This window comes from Salvelinus alpinus, chromosome 25 (assembly GCF_045679555.1).
Source record: "Salvelinus alpinus chromosome 25, SLU_Salpinus.1, whole genome shotgun sequence".
Taxonomy (NCBI): domain Eukaryota; kingdom Metazoa; phylum Chordata; class Actinopteri; order Salmoniformes; family Salmonidae; genus Salvelinus; species Salvelinus alpinus.
In genome coordinates this window covers 3062093-3081500 of record NC_092110.1, presented here as the reverse complement: position 1 = coordinate 3081500, position 19408 = coordinate 3062093, and positions in this window count along the sequence as shown.

The following is a 19408-nucleotide window of genomic DNA, read 5'->3' as shown; positions in this document are numbered from 1 at the left end:
TCATAGACTGCAGCCTTGAGTGTCTGTTTGGTGAGCCATGTTGGCACCACAAATAAGTCATGTTAGCACACATAAAGCTTTAGATGGAAGTGGGAATTCAGTGGTATGCACCTCTGAAACACTGAAAAAAGTGTCATGCATTTAGATGAAGAGAATTGCATGTGTTCCAAATGAGAGAAGATGAAAGGAGCAGAGCCCATAAAGCTGGTCCTGAATTGTAAAGCACACTGTGGATCTTCCCAGACATAACCCTCACCAGGGAGGGATAACACCGCTACTCTACCCCCTGAACACCAGGTCTGCGTCCAAAATGGCACCCTATTCCCTTTATAATGCACTACTTTTGGCCAGGGTCCATTTGGGCTCTAGTCAAAAGTGGTACACAATATATTGTGAATAGGGTGCCATTTGGAACGCATACCAGGCTTTTACTGAAACCAGAGGCTGGGAACCCTTGGAGAGTCTGAGAACTACGGAGACAGAGAGGACTCCTGCTTTTGATATAGCGCACACAGACACACCAATGTCAACAGTCAGAGCCTGCAGACTCTGCAGCATCCTTTTATATTCTCTCTGTAGGTTGAACCTTTGAATGAGCGGGAATGTGGTTTATGAATGTCAACATGGCAGAAAAGGTTGAGGTCCTGTCGGGGATGGAGACCAAAAGTCACCATGACGGTCAGTCTGGTGACAGTCAGTTCTACAGCATGACTGCATCACGACTACCCTTTCTTTACACTGAATGACGACTTTAAAAAGTCAAGGGCTGAAGCATGCATGTCTTTGCCTGTCACAAGAATATTATGCATGACTCTAAATATTTCAGATTTTCTGGTTCACACCTTATTAATAGTGGAGATGTGATAGTGAACCATTAGGTGACAGCATGTCTGAGATAAGTGACATCTGTGTGAAAGTGCCTATGTGACATAAGCAGAACAATTCTCAATTCAATTACAAATTCAATTCAAATTAGCTTTGATGGCATGAATGGGAGTACAGATTTTGCCAAAGCAATGCAATTATACCAGTATAATAATTCAATGATTAAATTAGGTTCATACATTCAATTCCCTCTGACTATCTATCTATCTCTCTATTCTGTACACACTGATTTGATGTATCAAGTTTGTGCTGCCTGCCAGTCACCTTACATGATCTATGCACTCGTTGCTCTCGCATACATTTCCCTCTCTGCAGACTGAGGTGAAGTCGATGTGAATACGTCCCAAATGGAACCCTATTCCTTACATACTGCACTACATTTAACAAGGGAATAGGGTGCCATTTGGGAGGTGCAAATGTGACTGCACAGGACAGGCCAAAAGGCATAACAACCTGTCACTACCGGTATCACACAATTGATACTTGTATGGAGAGAAATAACGAGCGTGTTAAAAATAGTACAATGTATGCAGCATCTGATCATTTTCATATCGGTCTGAATGATGTCAGATGCTGTGTTCCAAATAGCATCCTATTCCCTATGGTCCTGGTTAAAATGGGCCCTGGTCATAATAGTGCACTATATAGGGAATAGCATGCCATTTGAGATGCAAAGACACTGGAGGCAGCAGCAGGAGGGTGGGAGGCAGTGTTAATAGAAGTAATGGGATGAAGAGAGCATGATACATGAGCACAGTCTATCTGATGAGTCCATTACTGCAGTGAATTAACAGACATGTCCTCGTCTGCAGTTTAATCAGCAGAGGCGTAAAATCTCCCTCCCCAGCGCCACCTTTTCCTCAGTACATTTGCACACTTCACATTGTTCATTTAATTATTTTCTCAAATTTGTTTGTTTTGTTCCACTGACGGCCTGGGAGACACATCCCCGACCGAATGCAACTGACAAGGATGTAGAGACAAAGAGGATACAGAAAAAGAATGTCCCCTTGAGTCTATCCGTACTCCCATATTATTCTAAAGCCGTACCCCCAAAATACATGTTGATTAACGCCACAGACCTGCAATTAAAAGGACAGGCACTGCCTGGGACACAGAGGAACACAGATAGATGCTGGTGACACAGAGGCAGTAAGTGTCCCCTAGTTATCTAAACCTTGTAATTAACCCTTGCTATAGTAATTATGGCATCTTCTTCTCGCTCAGATGTCAGGTTAGTACTGAAATAGGCCAACCTCTCTCTCTCCCTCCTTCCCCTCCCCCTGACAAGGCCCCAGAGACTATGCCCTGAGGGAGGGAGGGAGAGAGAGAGAGAGAGAGAGAGAGAGAGAGAGAGAGAGAGAGAGAGAGAGAACAACAGGAAGTGGGGACTGTGGCAGGACATTTTAAGATTGTGACAGGACATCTGTTTCAAATAGCAGGGAAGTATAGCGTTGCGATTCTACAATGTGTGTGGAGTTTGGCTTGTAACCAATACATCTTCCATATTATATATTATTATTATGATACTTTATTAATAGTGGAGATGTGATATTGAACCATTAGGTGACAGCATGTCTGAGATAAGTGACATCTGTGTGAAAGTGCCTATGTGACATAAGCAGAACAATTCTCAATTCAATTACAAATTCAATTCAAATTAGCTTTGATGGCATGAATGGGAGTACAGATTTTGCCAAAGCAATGCAATTATAGTAGTATAACAACTCAATGACTAAATTAGGTTCATTCATACATTCAATTCCCTCTACCTCTGACTATCTATCTATCTCTCTATTCTGTACACACTGATTTGATGTATCAAGTTTGTGCTGCCTGCCAGTCACCTTACTCTCATTGCTCTCGTTGCTCTCACATACATTTCCCTCTCTGCAGACTGAGGTGAAGTCAATGTGAATACGTCCCAAATGGAACCCTATTCCTTACATACTACACTACATTTAACAAGGGAATAGGGTGCCATTTGGGAGGTGCAATTGTGACTGCACAGGACAGGCCAAAAGGCATAACAACCTGTCACTACGGCTATGGAACCCTGACCTGTTCACCGGACGTGCTACCTGTCCCAGACCTGCTGTTTTCAACTCTCTAGAGACTGCAGGAGCGGTAGAGATACTCTTAATGATCGGCTATGAAAAGCCAACTGACATTTACTCCTGAGGTGCTGACTTGCTGCACCCTCGACAACTACTGTGATTATTATTATTTGACCATGCTGGTCATTTATGAACATTTGAACATCTTGGTCATGTTCTGTTATAATCTCCACCCGGCACAGCCAGAAGAGGACTGGCCACCCCTCATAGCCTGCTTCCTCTCTAGGTTTCTTCCTAGGTTTTGGCCTTTCTAGGGAGTTTTTCCAAGCCACCGTGCTTCTACACCTGCATTGCTTGCTGTTTGGGGGTTTTAGGCTGGGTTTCTGTACAGCACTTTGAGATATCAGCTGATGTAAGAAGGGCTATATAAATACATTTGATTTGATTTGATATAGGGAGCACCTTGATGCCACATCTCACTGAGTGTGTGTCCCATTATTGGCACCCTAATGCAGTGATATTCCCAATGTAGTGCACTACTTTTGACCAGAGCCCTATGGCTCCCCCTATGGGCCCGAGTCAATTGTCGTGCACTATAATTGGAATAGGGTGTCACCCGGGACGCAAATAGAGCACTAGGTTAACCGTAATAACAGCAATAGAAATAACAACAGAGTGCTGCGAGGCATCTATCGTGTCACCAATGTCACCTGCTTACATAACATAACCACACAGCGTCAACTGGAAACACACCTTACTGCCGCTGGAAGATGCACATGACATGAGTATAGTATACTATTTAGAGATTCATTTTCACATTTTAACATTGTACGTATTTATTTGGACAGTGAAGCTAAAACTTGAAATGTGGCTTTATACTCCAGCATTTTGGATTTGAGATCAGAAATGAAAGCACTTTATGTATCGAGTCCCCCCATTTGATGTTGTCATAAGTATTTGGACAAATTCATTTTGTCAAACGTTTATTACTAGGTCCCATATTCCTAGCGCTCAATGACTACATCATGCTTGCATTTGCAGTTTGTTTTGGTTGCGTTTCCTATGATGTTGTGCAAATTGAAATTAATGGGGAATAATGTATTGAAATTAATGGTAAATAATGTATTGTGTCATTTTGGAGTCACTTTTGTTGTGGATAAGAATTGAATACGTTTCTGAACACTACATTCATTTGGACGCTATCATGATTACGGATAATCATTAATGAATTGTTAATAATGATGATTGAGAGACGGAGGCATAAATACAGACGAAACACCTGTTGGAACATGCACTCGGCCATTTCCATGGCATTAGGTCGATGCGGAAGGGGGATGAGTCGGCACATCTTGGAGAACCGGTCCACTACAACTAAAATAGTCGTGAAGCCCGAAGAGTCCAGCAGATCAGTGAGGAAATCCATGGTGATGTGGGACCATAGTCTGTGTGGTGTAGGTAAAGGCTCGAGCTTACCAGTAGGTAGTTGGCGAGGGCTCTTTGCCCAAGCACAGACGAGACAGGAAAGAACGTAATCTCGGACGTCGGGCTTTTAGGGATGACCACCAGAACTTGCGTGTCTGTAGCGCCGTGGTCCAGGTGATGGCCAGAACTCAGCGAGGTATGGGACCACTGCATTAGTTGTGGTCTGACGGACGCAGGAACGTAGGTCTTGCCTGCAGGGGTGTCGGGAGGTGCTGGGTCGTGGCGTAGGGCCTCTTGGACAGCTGATTGGATTTCCCACTGTATGGGTCCCACGACACAAGACGGAGGCAGGATGGGCTCGGAAGCTGGGTTAGAGGAAGGGGCGTCAAATAGACAGGATAAGTAAACAGCCTTCACATTTTTCTTGCCGGGCAGATAGATGACGGTGAAGTTGAAGCGGGTGAAGAAGAGTGCCCAGCGAGCATGTCTGGGGTTGAGCCTCTTAGCACTTCTTAAGTACTCCAAATTGCGGTGTTCGGTAAGAACAAGGAATGGGTGATGAGCTCCCTCTAACCAATGGCACCACTCTTCGATAGCCAGCTTAATGGCGAGGAGCTCTCGGTTCCCAGCATCATAGTTCCTCTCTGTGGTTGACAGTTTCTTGGAAAAGAAGCCACATGGGTGTACTTTGGGAGTTGTCCCGACCAGCTGAGAGAGAACTGCTCCCAGGCCAAACTCGGATGCATCCACCTACAGAACAAAATGAGGGGTAGGATCTGGCTGCCTAAGGATGGGTGCAGAGGTGAAGAGGCATTTCAAGGTCTCAAATGCAGTAAGGGTGGTGTCGGTCCATTGGAGGGTACGGGTTTTTTGACTGGTGAGAGCTGAGAGAGGAGCGGTTGTGCTGCTGCAGTTTCGGATGAACCGGCGGTAGTAGTTGGAGAATTCTAGGAAACGTCGTAGTTCCTTTACAGTGATAGGTTTGGGCCTGTTAAGCACGGACGTGACTTTGCCTTCGTCCATGTTGACCCCTCCTGGGATCAGCACGAACCCTAGGAAGGTCACCGTAGTAACGTGAAAGGTGATCTTCTCAGCCTTTCCAAAAAGATGGTGGTCCTGTAGCCGTTGGAGGACCTGTTGCACATGCTGTATGTGTTCCGCAAGGGAGTGAGAGTAAATCAAGATATCGTCAATGTACATGATGAGGAACTGGTTGATCATGTCCTGGAAAACTTCATGAAGGACTGGAAGACTGCGTGAGCATTGGTGAGACCGTAGGGCATAACCAGGTATCCGTAGTGACTCCTAGCGGTGATGAACGGCATCTTCCACTCATCCCCACTTCGGATACGGGCCAGGATGTAAGCACTACGTAGGTCCAGTTTGGAGTAGATGGTAGCCTGTCCAACTTGTTCTAGTGCGGCCGGAATCAGAGGAGAGGGAAGCGATTCTTGATGGTAAGGTCATTGAGAGGTCGGTAATCCAGAGACTACCATCCTTTTTTTTACAAAAAATAAACTGGATGCAGCCGGAGACGTGGATGGACGGATGAATCCCATGTTGAGAGCCTTTTCTATATAGTTGTCCATAGCCTTATTCTCTGGGATGGACAAGGGGTAGATCCGACCCTTAGGGGACGATGCCCCAGGAAGGAGGTTGATCGCGCAGTCCTCCGGGCGATGAGGGGGCAGAATGGACGCCTTTTTCTTGCTGAAGACACTCAGGAACTGTGCATATATAGATGGGATGTGGGTTGGAATGGCAGACTCCGATCCTTCTATACAGGTGGCTCGACAGGGTAGACTGAAGCAGTTCTTAAAACAGGCGGGAGAGCATGACAGCAGTTCCCCTTTTCACCAGGAGATGGCAGGGTCGTGAAGGCTTAGCCAGGGGTGACCGAGGATGAGGGGTTCTTTAGGGAAAGACAACGCCACTTTCGGTCATGTGAGTCAGAAGACCAGTTCCGAGAGGTTGTCCGTCCAGCGCATTAATCCTAAAGGAGGATTAACAGGGACTAACTTAACCCTTAACTGTTGTGCCAATTGTTCGTCAATGAAATTCCCTGCAGCCCCCGAGTCCACAAGTCCCTCCACAAACTGAGTGACCCCATTAGCAGAAAGAAGAGCCGGGATCCCAAACTGCCTTTAGGTAATGTTCAGAAACGTAAAGGTGCTTACCCGGGCGGAAGTGGAGGGGTTGTGGTCACCCCTTCATGGGTGGTGAATCGGACAGCTATTGAGTAGGTGGTCACTCTCTCCACAATAGAGGCACAGGTTTTCACGTAACCTCCGGTGTCTCTTGGCAGGCGTGAGAGGGGCGCGGCCGAGTTGCATGGGTTCGGGGCTATTGGACCGTGGTGGACGAGAGAATGGCGTGGAAGACTCACAGGCCATGGGCGACTGTATAGGTCTGCGGTCCACCAGTAGGTTGCCAATGGATATGAACATCCGGAAGTATTGGTTTAGGTCTGTTAAATCTCCTCTGCAGGCCAGTTCGGTCTGTAACTCCCGATTAAGACCCCTCGGGTAGACTGTAAGGAGAGCTGGTTCACTCCATCCACTGCCGGCGGCCATGGTACGGAACTCAAGGGCATACTCAGTGGTGGAGAGACGGCCCTGTCGCAGCTCACATAACAGGTCCCCGGTGTGACCAACTGAAATTGAATGGTTGAACACCTCTTTGAAGAGGGCGTGGAAACGTGATTCAGAGGACAGATCAGAACTTTGAGCGGCCCACAGGGCTGTGACCCAATCCAGAGCTTTGTGACAGCTTTGGGCCACTTGCCTGCGAGTAGGGAAATGACGAAGTCCACCCTGTCTTTGTCAGAGGTGAAGTCAGCGGGGTGATGGTCTATGTACAGGTTACACTGCATAAGAAATTCTTGACATTTCCCTGTCGTATTTATTAGTCATGGATATGGGGGAGATGAACGAGAGGAGTCTGTGGCACCTGATATGGGTGAAGCAGGAATGGACTGGCGAAAGAGGTTGCAGAGTTCACCGATTCGTTCCTCCTGTCGGGCCAGACGTAGCTGCAGCTCCGCTGAGTTCATCTGTCATTTTTTTGGTGAGGTATTATGTAATGAACACGAGGGGAGACAGAGCCCTGCACTTGGTTTCAAGTGCAGGGCGCAGAAGGTGTTTATTGCAAAGGACCACAGGAGGAGGCAGGTAGCTGGGTCCAGGGGCAGGCAGAAGGTCATACACAGGGGGTCCAAAAGGGCAACAGTACAGGCAGGGAGAAGGCTTGTAACGTAATCCGGGAGATCAGGCAATAGGTAGATAACAGGAAATCAGATAGGCTAAAGTACAGGTTAAGGTAGGCAAAAACTCATCATAGACGGGTAGGGTTGCCAACTTTCTGCTGTGTGAATTAATATACAGTGTATATTCTTATTAAATTGGAAAGGCAAAACATTTCTATATTCCATTTAGTCTATAGCTTTACTAAAACTGTATCATTATGTAAACTTATGTGAATAAACCTCTAAATAAATGATCAAAGAAATCACAATTTGGACCTATTCAGCTAAAAAAAACTTTTCAAATGCAAAAGAGGAAAAGAAGGGTATGAGTCACCAAGTCTACTTATTTGTTGCTGCTCTTGACTGATTCAAGCAGTCCTTTCTCCCTTTGCATAGCCAGAGAGAAGTCATTACATGACAAGTCACAGTTCACAGATATTTGAAGTTCATTTTTGATCAGCTCTGTGCTACATCTGTTTCTTGAGTCTGACCATTTAATTGTCATCTGACAGAAAATCCTCTCTAGAAAGGCATTTGAGCCTGGCACAATGAGGACAAATGAGACAATCCTGAACATGTTGATCAAGTTGGCTTTCCCTAGGTTTTGGAAAACTGCCACCCACTTCTCACTGGCAGATTTTATGGTATCCTGTCCGGCATTCTGTATTTCCTACCGGCTAGCACAAAACTCTTCATAGAGTTGGTCCATACTGACTGTCTCTGTCATTTTGAGGGCAACCACCACCTGCTCCAGGTCAGTGAAGGAGAGCTCCTCATAGAGGCCGATCAGTTTCACCATGACATTTTCTGGTGAGAAATCTAACCACTTGTCAATGTATGTAATGACAGTGTCATAGAAGTTCAAACTCCTGTTGCTGCTTGGACCTTTGTGCTGACAATTGTTTGTCCATCAGCTGCTTGGTCTGGTATCCCAAAAAACTGTCCTATTTCCGCTGAAGCATATTAATTTTGAATTTTTGCACTTCCTCGTAAACATCTGTGATGCAGAGCTTTGTTCCCTAAAGCTTTTTTACGAGTTGGTCAAAAACACACCCACGTAGTGGAAAGGTGTATGTAAAGGTGTATGTAAACTTCCGACTTCAACTGTATAAATCTTCAACTATGCTGTGATATATAACATACCATTTCAATCTATCTAATCGAATAGAATCCACAGATTGCGAGTTGAAGATAAATACTTTTACTAAGAGTATTAGTAAATTAGTAATTAACTAACCCGGTCTCTCCAGATCTCACATCAGTACTATTTCTAGGGTCAATTTTAGATCAATGTTATGCATTTGAGACCAGAAACAGGCTACCTGAGGGCAATACCAAAATAAATGGTCTATTGATTCTGTATCCTCACAACAAAATCTGCAGAGCTTTGATGATTTTATGCCCCAAATATTCAACATTTTGTTGGTGGCAAGAATTCTATATAATAATTTTAGCTGAAAAGCACAAAGTCTTGAATCTTGCATCGTTGTTTTAATCAACTCATAAACCCTGTACCATGGAATCAGTTCATCAAATTCAGATTTTGCAATCTGTATGGCACAGTTGTCAACATCCTGATCCTCAAATGAAACTGGTATACTTTCCTATTTATGCTATTTTTATTCCTCCTTTATTTTTATTCCTCCGCCAGTTTTGATCCTTTATATTGGGCAGACAGACCAGTTCCCTACCTGCCCACTTCCCACTGCCACCTGCCTCCTGCATTTTTGGGGTAATGCTGTTATCAGTTGGTTGTATTCTTGGATTGAGCAGACCTGTACAATTCTGATAACTCCATGAAAGACATACTCTTAAGGCAGTATTTTGACGTCCGGATGAAGCGTGCCCAAAGTAAACTGCCTGTTACTCAGGCCCAGAAGCTAGGATATGCATATAATTGGTAGATTTGGATAGAAAACACTCTGTTAAAATAATGTCTGTGAGTATAACAGAACTGATTTGGCAGGCGAAACCCCGACACACCATCCTGGGAGAAAAAAAATTGAGGTCATAGGATTTTCCAATGAGGGAAACCCTATTTATTGGGAACCTGGTTGCAGTTCCTATGGCTTCCACTAGATGTCAACAGTCTTTTGAAATTGGTCGATGTTTCTCTTTTGAGAAATGAAGAAGTAGTCCTGTTCTTTGTACGTGTCAATCTGAAGGTCCCTAGTCTTTTGTTGCGCGTGAACAGGAGCACACCCCGTGTTATTTTTCTTCGGTATTGGAAACAGATTATCCCGTCTTAAATTTGATCGATTATTTACATTTTAGGATACCTGAGGTTGGATTAGGAATGTTGTTTAAAATGTTTGGACCAAGTTTACAGGTAACTTATTAGATACTTTGTAGTCATGTTGGGCGAGTTGGAACCGGTGTATTTCTGAATCAAACGCCTCAAATAAATGGACAATTTGGGGATATAAAGAAGGAATTTATCGAACAAAACAACCATTCATTGTGTCACTGAGACATTTGGGATAGCAAAAAGAAGAAGATCTTCAAAGGTAAGGCATTCATTATATCATTATTTCTGACTTTTGTGTCACATCTGCCTGGTTGAAAAATGATTTTCATGTGTTTGTATGCGGGGCGCTGTCTTCAGATAATCGCATGGTCTGCTTTCGCCGTAAAGCCTTTTTGATATCTGAAACAGCGGCTGGATTATCAAGAAGTTGAGCTTTATTTTGATGTATTACTCTTATAATTTCGTGAATGTTGAATATTGATATTTCTGTAGTTTGAATTTGGCGCTCTGCAATTTCACCGGATGTTGTCAAATAGGAGACAAATTCACCTTTCAGCAGAACAATAACCTAAAACCCAAGGCCAAATATACACTGGAGTTGCTTACCAAGACGACATTGAATGTTCCTGAGTGGCCTAGTTTTCACTTAAATTGGCTTGAAAATCTATGGCAAGACTTGAAAATGGCTGTCTAGCAATGATCAACAACCAAGTTAACAGCATTTGAAGAATTTAAAAAAGAAAAATGTGCAAATATTGTTCAATCCATGTGTGCAAAGCTCTTAGAGACATACGCAGAAAGACTCACAGCTATAATCACTACCAAGGGGATTCTAACATGTATTGACTCAGGGGGTTATTTACTTATGTAATCAAGATATGATTTTCTTTTCATAATTTATTTACAAATGTTAGAATTTTTCTTCCACTTTGACAGAGTATTTTGTGTAGATTGTCGAAAAAAAAATACAATTTTTAATCCCACTTTGTAACACAAATAAATGTGGAAAAAGTAAAGGGGTGTGAATACTTTTTGAAGGCACTGTAAGCTTTGTATTCACAGTGAAGCACACAGAAAAAGTTCTAGCTTATTGCAATAACATGCTCTATGACCCTGTCAAACTCTTCAGGTAAGGATTGATCATGACTACCAAGGGGGTAGAAATCTAGAGCACGCTAGAAATGTAGAGCTACAGTTTCAATAGCTTTGTCTTCATAGCCATTTTACCTTTTTAAATAAAAAGTGTGGGGGAAAACTTATAAATAAAGGGTGCAGGGAATGTTTTCTGCTTCAGAAGAGATGAAATGGCTGCAATTACCCTGTTTCTGCCCAAAATGTCATCCTATTCCCTTTATAGTGCGCTACTTTTGAGTGTCAGATTCCACCAGTGAACTGTCTAGTCGACCAAGTAACTAACCAGCTTGAATCATGAGGTTACCAAAAAAAAAGTGGTTTGGAAGGAATCAGTGGCTAACTGCAAGCATTGCAAATCTTTTTTGGGGGGGCTTTCCTGTTTTGCATGTTATTTTGGCATAAATACACGTCACATATCAGTTTGCAAACAATGTAAAAAATATATATATCATTGAGTTAATAAAGCTGCATACAAACATGGTCTCTTTTTTGTTTCCTTGAGTAAGGCAGCTCCAAAATGCAGTTGTTTCAGCCTAGCTCAGTGCTTTCTGTGGTGCTGGGGCAAGCCAGCAGAAAATACGGAGCATTGTGCCGTGATTGGCTCAGTGTTCTGTCACTCATGGGGACACTACATCATTGCCAAGTCTAAGGGTAGAGCTAGAAAATTCAAGCCCTTTGGGTGCTGCCATAGAGTTACGTTAGAATTCCCCATCCAAGAAGGCTCAAGGTCATTGGCCACAGATAAGATGAGGTCAAATCACATTATATCTAAAGTAGCTTAGAATGGACTGATCATGTCAACATCATACTTCATCATCATGAATCAAGTCGACAATCTACTGGCAAATCATTTTTAATCATTGTCATATGAAGAGAAATAATGAAGAGAAATTATATATAAAACGTATCGGTGCTCATCAACCATTGGACATAAACATTACACAACAAGTTGGAAATCGCAAATTCAACAATGAGTGGTTTGGAAGGAATCAGTGGCTAAATGCAAGCATTGCAAAGCAATCATTAGCCTGCTATTCAGTGGAGTAGCTGTGTGGTCCCAAGTCTAAGATTAAGGGTCTCTTTTCCTAGTTTAAAATGATAAACATTCAACATTGGCCATGCTGTCAATGAAGCATGATTTGTGCCGCGCTCAAAACAACTGTTAACTCGGAACTGCAAAATCTGACTTTAGTGAGTTCAAGACAACTGGGAATTCGTGAAAAATTAGCTCTAAATTGTACATTCGGAACACGGCCTCGTTCTAGAGCTACGAGCTGAAGATCACTGACATCATCATGATTCAAACTTTTTTGTTTGTTCCAACTTGTTCCAAGTCGCTCATGAATGTCTTCATCGAAATTACGGATTGCCTCTTGTCAGTAGAAACCACATTTGTTTAAGCAAATCAGCCATATCAGCTATTGATAAAATAATTTATATGTTTAAAGATAATGATTAAATAATTCCACCCTGAAACTTAACCATTAGTGATTATAGTTTATGTAGCATGTATAAGGAATAATTAAAGTATTAAATATAAGTCCAACTAGGTTGGACTGGGAAGGAGAGAAATGTGTGTGTATGTGTGTGCCTAAGAAAATACTGAGAACAATTCAACTGTGGTTGACCCGACCTGGCTCGAACTCTGAGAAACTTATGATAGGACAGGGAGTACTTCTCAAGGTTTCCCTAATCTCGGGGGAATGGAACTGTCGGCCGGGTAGTGATACACAGTGGTGAGAACTCTGGAGAAGGATACAACTCACCTACTGTTTGTGTGTATGTATGTGCGTAGGATACCTACTGTTTGTGTGGAAGTATGTGCGCATGTATAAAATGGATGTCTCTGTATAATGGACTTCAGAACGTTCTCGTGAATAAAGTCTTTGCCTAATTATTATTAAACCCATGGTCTTACAAACCTCGGGGATTGGTCAAAGCTATTGATTGTTAGTTATTATCATTGTGTTTGAAAATTCTCATGACAGCTATGTTTTTTAAAGGCAGTAAATGAGTCTGAATGAACTGTTTTGCTGCCGGACAAGGCTCCGCTGATAGCCAGGTGTAGCAGTGGTAAGGTGTTGGGACTGCTGTTGGAACTCTGCTGTTGGGACAGCTTTATATAGGCCCTTTTTGGGCACCGTTTGTCACCGTTATAGAGACTCTGTTGCGCCCTCTTGACAAGAGTGGTGGTGTTGTTGGGCCATGACAAGTCCTCGGTGATGTGGACGCAGAGGAACTTAAAACTTGTGATGCTCTCTACTACGGTCCCATTGATGTGGATCGGGGCATGTTCCCGCCTTTGCTTCCTGAAGTCAACAATCAGCTCCTTTGTTTAGCTGAGGTTGAGGGAGAAGTTGTTGTCATGACACCACAATGCCAGTTCACTTACCTCCTACCTACAGACTGACTCGTGATTGTTGGTTATCAGGCCTACAACCAAGTTGTCATCAGCAAACTGGATGATGGAGTTGGTGTCATGCAAAGCCACACTGTCGTGGATGAACAGCGAGTAAAGCAGAGGACTGACTCGTGATTGTTGGTTATCAGGCCTACAACCAAGTTGTCATCAGCAAACTGGATGATGGAGTTGGATGCAAAGCCACACTGTCGTGGATGAACAGCGAGTAAAGCAGAGGACTGACTCGTGATTGTTGGTTATCAGGCCTACAACCAAGTTGTCATCAGCAAACTGGATGATGGAGTTGGTGTCATGCAAAGCCACACTGTCGTGGATGAACAGCGAGTAAAGCAGAGGTGTTAAAACTTCTTCAGGATTGGTGGGTCCCATGCGGGACGGTTGAGCTAACGTAGGCTAATGCGATTAGCATGAGGTTGTAAGTAACAAGAACATTTCCCAGGACATTGACATATCTGATATGGGCAGAAAGCTTGTTAATCTAACTGCACTGTCCAATCTACAGTAGCCATTACAAGGAAATAATACCATGCTATTGTTTGAGGAGAGTGCACAGATTTGAACATGAAAAGTTATTTATAAACAAATTAGGCACATTTGGGCAGTGTTGATACAAAATATTGAACAGAAATGCAATGGATCATCGGTTTGAAATTTTGCACATACGGCAAAATTCAAATTGCACCTGGGCTGGAATAATACATTATGGCCTTTCTCATTTCAAAGATGGTACCAAAAAAATACAAAAAACTGTTTTTTTCTTCTTTGTATTACCTTTACCAGATCTTATGTGTTATATTCTCCTACATTCTATTCACGTTTCCACACACTTCAAAGTGTTTCCTTTCAAATGGTACCAAGAATATGCATATCCTTGCTTCATGGCCTGAGCTAAAGGCAGTTAGATTTGGGTATGTCATTTTAGGCGAAAATTGAAAAAAAGGGGCCGATCCCCATTTTAAGAGTCAGTGTGGAGGATGTTTTAAGAGTCAGTGTGGAGGAGGTGTTGTTGCCGATCCTCACAGCCTGTGGTCTGCCCGTCAGGAAGTCCAGGATCCAGTTGCAGAAGGTGGTTCCGAGACCCAGGGCTCTGAGATTGATGTCGAGATTGGAGGGAACATTACTGTTGAATGCTGAACTGTAGTCAATGAACTGTAGTCTGACATAGGTGTCCAGATGGGTTACGGCCGTGTGAATAGTGATGGAAATGGCATCTTCCGGGGATCTGTTGGAGCGGTAGGCAAATTAGAGTGGGTCCAAGATGCCTGGCATGCTGTAATTGATGTGGGACATGACCAGCCTCTCGAAGCACTTCATGAGGACTGAGGTGAGCGCGACTGGGCGATAGTCATTTGGGCATGGTTTTCAGAGACAAAGGCATGGTTTTCTCCCTAAAAATTCTCTAGATTTTTTTACTGCCGACAACAATAGAGAGAAGACCTGTTAGCAGAGTCCCTTTCTCAGCATATGGCAAACACACACTCAGTAACAGTCATGGGTTTTGAGGCATTTTATACTGAAGGCATAAGCCGAAAAACAGACACTGAAGGGAAAAACACCAGTCCAGACTCTAAGAACAAGTGATGCCTTGTTGCCCGTGGCGTGCACCGGCGCACACACACACACAGGCAGATGTAAGAAGCATAAAATACACCCTATATACTGATGTCATTCAGCTCTTTAAAAACAGAGAAAGTGTAGCAGGGAAAAGGGAGGCGAGCTGTAATGGGGAACCATAGCTCCTATGGCCTGCACCACTTGAAGCATGGGGCTCTGTGTATGGTTTTCCTCCTCCCTCTATGGAACCCCCCTGAAAGCACAGTGTTATAACAGTACACAATGATCATGTTGCTGGATAAGGTTTTGGGCCAAGGGGAGGGGGTAGGTAGCAAATTGGGACTGGCCCATCTTGTTTCTAGATTAACTGCACTTCCCTATCCTGGGGTGTGGAGGAGGACCTTCCTAAAACCACCCTGCATGGGTAGGGAGGGAGCGGAGCGCCCTAACCCGAGTCAGGGTTTCCACCTCAGTGGTGCTGGGTGCAATAGACCACTAAAGAAAACAGCTTTTCCCACACTGGGAAACGTTCCTTTCTGGGCTGCGTTTCAGAATTCAACACATGAACTTAATAAACCATTTCATTGTGTATTTCAGCAACTGTGTTTTTTTCTTAGCATGATCATTTCCTGTGAATCTGGTTCTGTACTACCCAACAAGCATGGGATAACTCTGGAAGTTCATTTGAATTGTTTCACATCCATACAGCACAGCACACATCTATTTAAAGCCCCAGTGCAGTCAAAAATGTGATTTCCCTGTATTTCTATATACACTGCTCAAAAAAATAAAGGGAACACTTAAACAACACAATGCACATTTGTGGCCTGCTGGAGGTCATTTTGCAGGGCTCTGGCAGTGCTCCTCCTTGCACAAAGGCGGAGGTAGCGGTCCTGCTGCTGGGTTGTTGCCCTCCTACGGCCTCCACCGCGTCTCCTGATGTACTGGCCTGTCTCCTGGTAGCGCCTCCATGCTCTGGACACTACGCTGACAGACACAGCAAACCTTCTTGCCACAGCTCGCATTGATGTGCCATCCTGGATGAGCTGCACTACCTGAGCCACTTGTGTGGGTTGTAGACTCCGTCTCATGCTACCACTAGAGTGAAAGCACCGCCAGCATTCAAAAGTGACCAAACCATCAGCCAGGAAGCATAGGAACTGAGAAGTGGTCTGTGGTCACCACCTGCAGAATCACTCCTTTATTGGGGGTGTCTTGCTAATTGCCTATAATTTCCACCTTTTGTCTATTCCATTTGCACAACAGCATGTGAAATGTATTGTCAATCAGTGTTGCTTCCTAAGTGGACAGTTTGATTTCACAGAAGTGTGATTGACTTGGAGTTACATTGTGTTGTTTAAATGTTCCCTTTATTTTTTTGAGCAGTGTATTTCCACACTATGAGGTTGGAATACTGTGAAATTGTGCAAATTACGATAATGTGCTTTTAGTATAAGAGCTGTTTGAAAAGACTGCTTGACATTTCAGCCTGTTTTGATTGGATGGAGTTTTGGTAAATAGACAATAGACAAATAAGAAAGAGAGTTCCTGAACCTCTCTGCCAATAACAGCTAGTTTTAAGTTTTCTCCCTCCCAACTCAGACCACTCCCAGACAGTCCTAGCAAAATTATTGCTTGAGAAATTGCTCTTGCCAAGAAGCTATTTTTGTTTCTTTTTTGACCATTTTAATTGAAAACAATCACAGAAAGGTATTTAACTGTTACCCAGAAATGATTTGATATTGGCTGAATTGTGCCTTTCAGTAATTAGTGGGAAAGAGGGGTATTTTTGTGTTGAGGCCTGCCTGTTTGACTTGAAGCCCCTGGTCCAGAGACCAGAAGGGGTTTGCTGCCTCAAACCACAAACATCCAGCTGAAAAACAACCATATGACAAGCATTTCGCTACACCCGCAATAACTTCTGCTAAATATGTGACCAATAAAATTTGACTTGAAGCTATATGATCCTGCCTCTCTCACTGGTTGACTGGACCATAGAGAGGTGCAAAGATGGATGTTTATGTGTGTGTATGTGTGTGTGTGTGTGTGTGTGTGTGTGTGTGCGCGTGCGTGCGTGCGTGCATGTGCCCGCCCTTCTTCTGCCTGCTGTGTGATTAATGAGGAGAGTGAGTGTAATGCTGTGTGACCCAACACAACACTGCAAGTCAGCACTACACATCTATTGTGACATGACAGCACTAAACTCACTCACTCTCTTACAGCCAATAAGCGGGATGGACAGAGACACGTGCGTATACAATATATATATATACAGTGCGTGTAGCACGATGGAATCCTCCAGAGCTGAGCACACTCCCCAGTCATTGTCTTTTTCTAATTTGTGCAAAAATCCATCCTCCTTCCTCTCTACTCCATGACCGGGAGGTGGTAGAGGGGACGAGGAGTGTGTCAATGCGTTAGTAGGCAAACGGAAGAAGGTCCACCCCTCTTCAATAGCCTCCTTTTGGCGAGGAAGCACAAGTGTATCCTACCGCGGAAGAGATTTGATATATGCCACCCCCTTTGAATCAGCTGTTGTATTGTAGGAGGAGAAAAGCATGCACATATTTCAAATTGATACGCTACTTATCATTTTATCTACACTGAACAAAAATAACTTCAACATGTAAAGTGTTGGTCCCAAGTCTCATGAACAGACATGTTCCATATGTACAAAAAGCTTATTTCTCTCAAATGTTGTGCACAAATTGTTAATATCACTGTTAGTGAGCATTTCTCCTTTGCCAAAATAATCCATCCACCTGACAGGCGTGGCATATCAAGAAGCTGATTAAACAGCACGATCATTACACAGGTGCACCTTGTGTTGGGGACAATAAAAGGCCACTTTAAATGTGCAGTTTTGTCACACAATACAACGCCACAGGTGTCTCAAGTTTTGAGGGAGGCCCACCCATGGCTGCACCCCTGCCCAGTCATGTGAAATCCATAGATTAGGGCCTAATGATTTATTTCAATCGACTGATTTCCATATATGAACTGTAACTCAGTAAAATCTTTGAAATTGTTGCATGTTGCATTTATATTTAAGTTCAGTATATAAAACATCTTGCACAACAAACTTAATTCGTTTTTTATCACTTTTCACATTTATTTCTGGATCCACCAAGTGAGTAAGTGGAGAAGGAGCTTCTCATTGCATACAAGCACATTTTCGTCCAGGTTCACTCTCCTCGCTGCCTCTCCTCGATTACCTTTGACCTTTTTCCAAAGGAGGTGAGAGAAGATGGAGGAGAGAGAAAAATAAAACTGCTCCCATGATAGCAAAATTGAAAATGTTGATTTTCCGCAGTGGCAAATAAGTGAAACATTGCCACCCACTGGACAATATTAGTTTTACAAGCTGAAATCCTGTCACAAAAAATATATATATATACTAAAAGCTTGGGCTGTAAACGAGAGTAAATGCTAAAAATGAAACTTCTAGACATCATTGTAAAACTTAACAGTATTTTACAGATTGTGAGTCAACTAATAAATGTAGATTTCAGTCAAGGTACTGGAGTGACAAGAAAATTCAAACATGAGTTGATTCTTTATTTAAAGAAAACAGTAAAAAAAAGCACATGGAATCAGATATTTCAAGCCACATTTCAAAACACCTTCATAGTTGGTTTGAAGTCAGATACAAATCTGATTCCTGGCCATGTCGCCTAACTAGTGTCTGAATGGTCAAATCTGATTTATTTGCCCTCAATAGTTTTTTGGTATATTTGTTATACACTATATATACAAAAGTATGTGGACACCCCTTCAAATTAGTGGATTCGGCAATTTCAGCCACACTATTCCCACACCCGTTGCTGAGAGGTGTATAAACTTGAGCACACAGCCTTGCAATCTCCATAGACAAGCATTGGCAGTAGAATGACCTTACTGAAGAGCTCAGTGACTTTCAACATGGCACCGTCATAGGATGCCACCTTTCCAACAGGTCAGTTAATCAAATTTCTGCCCTGCTAGAGCTGCTCCGGTCAACTGCAAGTGCTGTTATTGTGGAAACGTCTAGGAGCAACAATGGCTCAGCCATGAAGTGGTAGGCCACACAAGCTCACAGAACGGGGCCGCTGAGTGCTGAAGCGCGTAACAAAACGTATGTCCTCGGTTGTAATACTCACCACCGAGTTCCAAACTGTCTCTGGAAGAAACGTTAGCACAAGAACTGTTCGTCGGGAGCTTCATGAAATGAGTTTCCATGGCCGAGCAGCTGCACACAAGCCTAAAATCACCATGCGCAGTGCCAAGCATCAGCCTGAATGGTGTAAAGCTCACCGCCATTTGACTCTGGAGCAGTGGAAAAGGGTTCTCTGGATAGATGAATCACGCTTCAGCATCTGGCAGTCCGACGGACAAATCTGGGTTTGGCGGATGCCAGGCGAACGCTACCTATCCGAATGCATAGTGCCAACTGTAGAGTTTGG